Source organism: Sipha flava, unplaced genomic scaffold (genome assembly GCF_003268045.1).
Source record: "Sipha flava isolate LNK unplaced genomic scaffold, YSA_version1 219_pilon_pilon, whole genome shotgun sequence".
Taxonomy (NCBI): Eukaryota; Metazoa; Arthropoda; class Insecta; order Hemiptera; family Aphididae; genus Sipha; species Sipha flava.
The window spans coordinates 396821-404996 of NW_020272848.1; the positions used below are offsets into that span (position 1 = coordinate 396821).

The 8176-nt window shown below is 41.4% G+C and overlaps 1 protein-coding gene across 9 annotated transcripts in view; it reads right to left on the minus strand.

The window, feature by feature from the left end:
• LOC112683109 (protein grainyhead-like) overlaps positions 1-7799 on the minus strand; it is a 97923-nt gene extending 90124 nt beyond the window's left edge. For 7 of the 9 annotated variants that reach the window (XM_025553983.1, XM_025553985.1, XM_025553991.1 and 4 more), the window contains exon 1: positions 7447-7799. The gene's annotated coding sequence lies outside the window, so the exon portion shown is untranslated. Of the gene's footprint in view, positions 1-7433 lie in introns of all 9 variants that reach the window. The other 2 variants (XM_025553984.1, XM_025553992.1) reach the window with 2 other exon arrangements.
• Positions 7800-8176: the final 377 nt, after the last annotated feature.

The following is an 8176-nucleotide window of genomic DNA, read 5'->3' on the forward strand; positions in this document are numbered from 1 at the left end:
ACATTTGTCGTCATAAAACTAACTGCTAAACAACAGCGGGCGTAGGAAAAAAACAAAAAATAAAACGACAAGTGATCTGTTAAATGAACTGTGCTCGTGTGTTGTGCAACAAACGTGATAAAATTATAGACTGGTTAATGTATTATTATTATTATTATTATTATGTACGGCGGAAAAGATTTTTTTATTAAAAATCCAATGATACTTTTGATCTTGAGCATTATATTTTGTACGACCACGTGAAATGAAGTTCACATAAATATAAAAAAAAAAATACCTATAATGGAAATATTCGTGAAAGACTTTCAGTAATTAAAATTTCAGTAAATTAAAAACGATACGGCAGTGATTAACAAACACGGACATTTCAACCGAAATTGATAAAACACATAATAAAAACTTACAAACCGAATTATAGTATTTTTATTACGCTGAGCGCTTGATTGGAAAACAACCCATTTAGCTCCACCAGGAGGATTATAAATCGATCAACTGCAGAAATACATACGCATTCATATGCTCAATTAATTTATAATTCTTCGATAAGATTATGAAAATGTCTGAGAAATATTATAGCAGTACAGTACAAAGTACAATACAGCTACAATTTAAAAGTAAAAATTCGGTTTGGACGGTAAAAAAAATATTAGGTCGGGACAATTACTTGCGGTTGTTATTTATTTATTGTTATTTTTCTTCGTACAATAGAAAGAGATTTTTTTTTACTAGCCATTCATTTTTTATTGCTTCAAAGCATCTACGGGCAATAGACCGGAACAGTTTCAAAATGTGATAGGCGCCAGGACGACTAGCAAAGTACTTTTTAATTTCATTTTATTATTATTATTTTTTTTTTTTTGTGCGCATCTTCTTAAATATTTCTTAACATGTGTATACTTTACGATAGAAAATTATCAAAACGTAAGTTTGTATTCACCGAGAGCACATTCGTTTTACTTTTTCGTAACACTAAATATAATACACGTTTTATAGAATACAATACATAATATCTATGGACATACACTACGCACCGCGTTTTTGGATGACGGTTTACGGCAATAATTAATAGAGGAACGTCCATACAATATCAACTGTCTGCGATTAAAACAACCATTCATATGGCAAAATCAATTAAACATCATTATAGGTAATATTATATTACAGAGACGCGTATACCATTGTTCAGATCGTAACCATAAGTACACAATTGGTCGTCGACATGAAGTCAATTCGTTGAACTGATTGACCGCGTCAATAGCATGATCTGTGCTCGTGAGATACAATTAAAATTACATTCGATATTATTTTGTTAATCGGATAAGGAACAAAACATTTTTTACACGTTTTGAATTTGTTCTTACAACTACTACGGATGCATCATGGGAGAGAAAAATGTAAACATAAGGTTTGAATTTTAATTGTCGAGTGGCCTATAAGAAATATTGTAGAGAAATTAAATATCATTGGTTCAATTGTTCATTGTTGGTATTCGTTTTTTGATACCATAAACGGTTTTGAATACTTGATTTTTGAATAACAATTATTATTATCACGGCAAAGCTCTTTTGCTATTACACAATTTCAGCCAAATATTTTTATTATTTTCGAGTAATTGTTAACATGGTAAAGTCCTGTTGTCGATAAAATTGGAAACAGAAACTCCGAGCCATACGCGTTTAGAATTTATAATTCACAAAATAAAAGAACACTCCGTTGAATAAAATAGTTTACACATTTGTAGATTTGTTATCTAAGAACAAAATGTCTGGAGATCTAATAGTATATTAAAAACAGAGGTGAATGGATACATTCAAATAGGACTTACAACTGTGTGCACCAGGATCAAGATTGGAGGAAAGTAAAGATAGAAAAATAGTTGAAGCAGTGAAGGTCTTAAACGATCTGTAAAAACTAAAAGAAGAACATCAACAAAAAATAAGTATTATAATTCGTACATGCGATTATGAAACACACTGTTGACGCGGATCAACAGAGAAAGAATCGTATCATCAAATAAGTGTTTTTTTTTTTTTTTTTTATTTAACGTAATTGTGATTATAGAACGGTCGGTATAACAAATATGTCGAACCGAACTCCGATTTTATACCCAAAAGAGAAATAACCATCGTTATTCGGCGTTAACGAAAAACACACGCACACGCATGCGGGGGCCAAGGTCGATCGCGTTTAATATAACGGTCTTAAGCAGCACTGCCACCGCCGCCTTCATCGTCAATAATGTATCCACTCAAGAACATATATGTGCACACACGCACAGGTGAGGAAGTGTTTTTTCTCTCTCTTTCTCGGACGCGCGTACACCTGAACGCGAAAACGTACGCGAGAATGGCTACGGCGACGACGACGACGAAACGATTGGCAGCAGTAAAACGACCGGCCGAGCACTAATAATAATAATAATAATAATATGTAAATTTAATGGCCCGCACGAAAGGAATCTGAAGAGTATTACCATAACCGACCAGATTAGATGGAAGGTGTATACTGTATATACGTGGAAGGATTTATAGAAAAATTATATAAAAGAAGGGAAAAATCACTTAAAATTATGTTTACGGATACGTACGCATTGTCGTCGCGATGTTACAAAACTCATACAGAGAAGAAGAAAAAATCAATACGATGGCGGCGCGAGAACATTACACGTATGAGAATTATACTCGTATATAAAATAATATTAAAATAATACGTACACGCGCGCGCGCACATGTCATACGTGTACATATAAATGTGCGAGCAGAAAATTTTGCTTCGGTACATTTGGCGGTTTTTCGATCGTACCACTCACATTTTTATACGTATACACGTCTTTGTTGTTCTCCTCCTCTTCTGTACGAAAAATATACACACAGGTAGTGGCGTTGCCAAGTTTATGACCCCGCCGCCGCCACCACCACCACCACCACCGCCGCAACAACGTCGCCGACGACGCCACCACCGACCGACCGATTCCGTCGAAACGCGCATCCACAGGTGTACAATAAAATAATAACGAGGGTTGAACGAATGTTCAAGGTGGGCTTGACTACGAAAAACGTACGCGGCGGTTTCGGTGTTCGTCCGACTCCAAAAACGGACAATTCATGTTGCAAATGATTGTGCTACCAAGACAATGGTGGTCGCTCAAACACTCAACACTGAACACGGCAAGAAAACAATATAAAAAACATATAGATTAATACCCAATTAAAAAAAAATAAATAGTCTAAAACCCGAAATATTATCTAAACAGAATAACCTACTCGGGGGCATATGCTGTAATTACATCATTTATTCACAAATAAAAACGTCGCCTTAGCGTAATAAAAATACATTTTTTCTTGGACCATTGTTCTCGGTTTTACGTTCTATGGTAAATCATTTATTTCTTCTTACTTCTATGCAACAAACGTATTTTTAATCTATTACCATACGGGATCGGCATGAACTCTTCTTGATACATGAGTGAGTATGAATTGCACTTCCATTTCAATTTCATTTTTTTGTCTTGTATACTTACAATATACAAGCACATGGAAAAATATCTACTGGTAAGTTAAAGAGTACGAAAAGAAATTGTAAACACATAAAATATCAACAGAGCTCTGCACTTAACCTACTGAATAAAAAACACGATATAGCATTCGATAATTTGGGATTAACGTGTTTTAGGATCAAAAAAAAGAAAATAGAAAATTAAATAAATATTAAGTAATGAAATTATATAAGTTCACTTAAAAGGCGAATAAAAATGGCCAACATGTAGCTGATAAAAAATAGTATGTGAAAAACTCCAACAGGTTTTTGCCAAAATATAAACAAGTATACGTTTTATACCTACATAGTCTAAACATTAAACATTACGGACGTATATTTTATGTAGTCGATAGTCACGCCGTAAGGTAATTTTAAACCGAACGATCCTGCTGCAGACAGATTAATTAATGTTCGGTACGTGGAAGGGTTGTACAAAGACGACGGTAAAACTGAGACCCATTTCAGATATCAAAACTCACATTCTGCGCCAACAACATATTTTTATTGTACACTCGTTGCACGGTATAATAAACAATGTACTGATTTGCTTTGTAATGCGTGGAGCGACATGAGAGACCGAAGTGGATTCGAAATGAATAACATGGGCGAGTAGATTTATATTTTTACGACCCATGGGTCAAGTGCATGTGGAACCTCGGCGCAAATTACCTTCGCATAACGATTGAAAAACAAAAGTGTTTGCTGAAACGTTAATAAGCCAATTCCGATTACTGTAATCATAAAAAAAGAAATCATTCAGAATATTCAATTAAAATATCTAATACTAATGTTTTACTTTAGAACACGCCAAAAATAATAGATTAAGATGATTTATTTTTATGACATACCTTACGTAAGTAAAACACATTTGAAATTCGTGAAAATATAGACAATAATATCAGTTTATTCGATTACTGCTTTAGAATGTTTAACGAATAATGCGAAAATGGCTAACGAACTAACAAATATATTTGCGTGCTCTGAGCCATATTCAAAATAACGTAACGGCCCATATTGGACTATAAAGAAAATTAATATTATGCCGATAATTTACTTTTTATTTAATTAAGTATATCGAGTTCTCACTCACGAGTAGGTATCATGTTATTTACCAACACGATCGCAAACGTAACCCATATTATATACACAAATCTTTTTAGAACAAAGAATCTCGTGATTTCATCGTCCCCTTAGTTTTATTTTTGAATTGATACAAAAAAAAAAAAAAAAAAAAATGAAGTATTAAAGAACGATCGTAAAAATATCTATTATTTGTTTTTGTTTTATAACTTAATGACTTACACAGGTAAAAGGTTACATCTAAAATAACTCACTAAAAACTAAATGTATAGTCTATTATACACATAGGTACTTCAAACGTGCACGTACACGTGTGAGGGATGAAAAAATATCAAATTAAATTTTTAATAATTATTTTTCAATCGTAAAATAATTAGAAAACAAAAAACAACAATTTCATTACCGACCGTTAAAGTCGACAACAACTAATATTTATAAAGAACCACAATCACTGATGGTCACAACACGGAAATACGGTTAGTGCAATAAACCAATTAATCGGTTGAAAACAAAATCAACTTCTCCTGTAGTTATGGAGGCGTTCTTAAACCAAAGGAGTCAATTGGTGTATGAAAATATTTGTTTAATCAACGACTGTGAAATCACAGTATGTACGCTCGCATGAAAGTATAGATACGACGCTAAAAACTCCTGGTACGATCCAGTCTGACGGTAATATTATATTTCGCTTATACCCATTACACCCGATTTGGAGTGAAACTACTTTACTCTCGGCAGTAATCAGTCGTAGTAGCCGAGAGCGCGTGCACGTACACTTACCGACCGATGACTATCGAAAAAATCGACGGAATTTTCAACCGGGTTTTGAATAATATTTTAAAAATACTACGTAGTGCAACGCGCGTTGCGTGTAAAAAAGCTCCAGGTACACGATCGTACGAAAAACGAACGACGACGACCTTCGTCTGAATCACACCCCAGTCGAAAATCGTCGGCGATAACACGCTAGAGAAAGTGAACGAAGAACGACGTGCGTTCCGTGCGCCCGTACGATTTAAAACATGTATGCGCGATCGATCGATCGATGGGATCACGAACGTTTCGTTTGGCAACAAAGGAAACGGACACGCGAGAGAAAATGTGTGACGCGCCGCCGCCGGCACACATATGGCATCATCACGTGCTGCTGCGCAATCCTTCGAAAAACGACCACCGGGTGGCCGGCTGGTACGCAACATAGAAGCGCGTGCGTCCCTGCAGCCGGAAAACGTGGTACGAACACGAAGCGGTAGGAACGTAAGTGCGGTACGGGCGAAGAAGGATTCGCAAAGTCCCACGGGAACCAGTGCTCGACGGTAAACAAAAAGGACCCGGTGGCGAGCGGACGCCACGCGTGACCGACGGGATTAGCCCGTCATACGCCGTCGCGCATACGTTCGTGAACAGGTAGTTGGAACCGTGTTCGGACCGCTGCGACGTACGAGCCCGTCACGGGCAAATGTACGGTATAATCACGTACGGTAAAATATTTTAATTACCGAAATAATAATAATATCGTAATGCGGCGGCGGTGCACGAGCGAACAGCGAAACGTTGCGTCGACGATAAATTGTTGAGAACGCGACGAAAATATAACGCGAAAACAACCGCCCGCGGGTATACCTGCGCGCGCGCGCGTTATATAAATGCACCGTACGTAATTAAACGGCCATTATCGTTTTATCATCGTAATAACGATAACGACGAACCGCGATAATCGAGTAACGTTGCACGAAAATAAACGCACGGCCGCGTTCGGGTTCCGAAAAAACCGATTCGTTCGTTTCGACCGGGTAAAACACATCCCTACCGCGGACACCATACAGCCGTTCGGACTCGCATCGTTTGGCCGATCCGATTTCGCGTTGTCCGAACCGGAGAGACGTTGTCCGGAAAACACGATTCATCGCGTGTACGCATTGTTGTCGCGCGCGGCGGCGTCTGCGGACCGAGCGCTCAAGGTCATCACCGCCGGTGTCGGAAGTCTCGGCACCCAGCACCAGTGGAGCCAACAAACAATGGATAAACGGCGGCGCGCGGCACACATTTCGCACACGGGTCGGCGTTAAGTAATAACGAACGCGTTTCGACCGATGCGTACTAATAACCGCGAGCGTAGAAGAGAGATAAAAAAAAAAAAAAAAACCGTTCACCGGCCGTACGTCGCCGATGAGGCGGACAGGTCTGGCGACGGGTTACGCAACCCAGCGGTGGTGACACGGTGTCGAGGAGAGGAGTAAACCCGAATAAAAACGAAATCTGCACAGCCCCGACGACGATGGCGGCACGCAGATGTGTACGCGCCGCGTTGTTACCGAACACCCCCACCCCGACGTGTCCTTCCCCCTCCCCGACGATCCCGGTCACGACCGGACCGCCGCGTTCCGGTTCCGGTCCGGGTTGTCCGCGGCCACGTGCGACGTCGACCCCTTCGTCACGGAGTCCGGTGTTGTTGCGCGCACGATTGTTACGCGCGCGCGGCGGAACCAGTTCCCGTCAACAGGTATAGTACGCGCGCAGGGCCGGCAGCAGGTTCCTCCGCGTCGCCCGAAACAACAGGTTTCGGCGGATTTGTCGGGGGCCGCCGCCGCCGCCGCCGCCGTCAGTTTACAATTAATAAGTCGTAACGCGCGTGCCGCACAGTAGTCGTAGCGGTCGTGCGCGCGTACAGTTACTCGTCGGCCCAACGGACGACGCTCGGCCGTCTCAATCGCCCGCCGCTGGACACACGACGTTCTACCGCAAGGCGATCGTCACCGGACGCGTACGCAGCAACGGTTATCGATAATACAATTAACAACAACAACAATACCTACCGTCTGGGCTTACCTGGGCTCTCGATTTTATCCGTTTTCGTGACGGGCCAACGGGGATCCGGACGTACGAAAATCGCTGGAAGACGACGGACCGCGAACCACGCGCACTCGTGCACACACCGCTTGGAGAGAGAATTTTTTTTTTTTTTTTTTCGATATTTTCGTATCTGATTTTTCTCGACGCAATACCGTTTGCGAACCCGGTGATATTTTTAATACAGTTACGGAACGGATGTAAAAACCAATCGCGTTACGTGCGTTCGTTCATGTTTCAAGCGTACGCGGACGGAGAATCGGTTTCGGATTGTTTACACGGTAACCACGGAGCAACAGGCAGCGGCGGCCGAATACGTGTGGTGCATTCTACGTCCGTATGGCACTGGTCGGATTTCTTATTTAGGAATCGCGCGCGCATACGTACACGCGCACACACAATAAAAACTATACGCAGACGTTGCCGGCTGGTGCGTGTGTGTTGGTGCGTGCGCGCGCGCGCTCTCTCGTGTGTGTGTGTGTGCGCGCGCGTGTGTACGAGAGTACGTGCGCGCGTCCCGCGTAAGTGTGCGTGCGTGTTGGCCGCGCTCTCCGCCCTTACCGCCACCCCCACCACCGCCGAGCACCTGAGCTACACTCGACGACGCCGCCGCCGCCGCCGCCTCCTTCGACCGTTGTCTCGGACTCTGCGCTGTTGCTGCCGCCGCCGCCGCTGTACGGCTCGGGCGTGCTTGCGCGTGCGCGTGCGC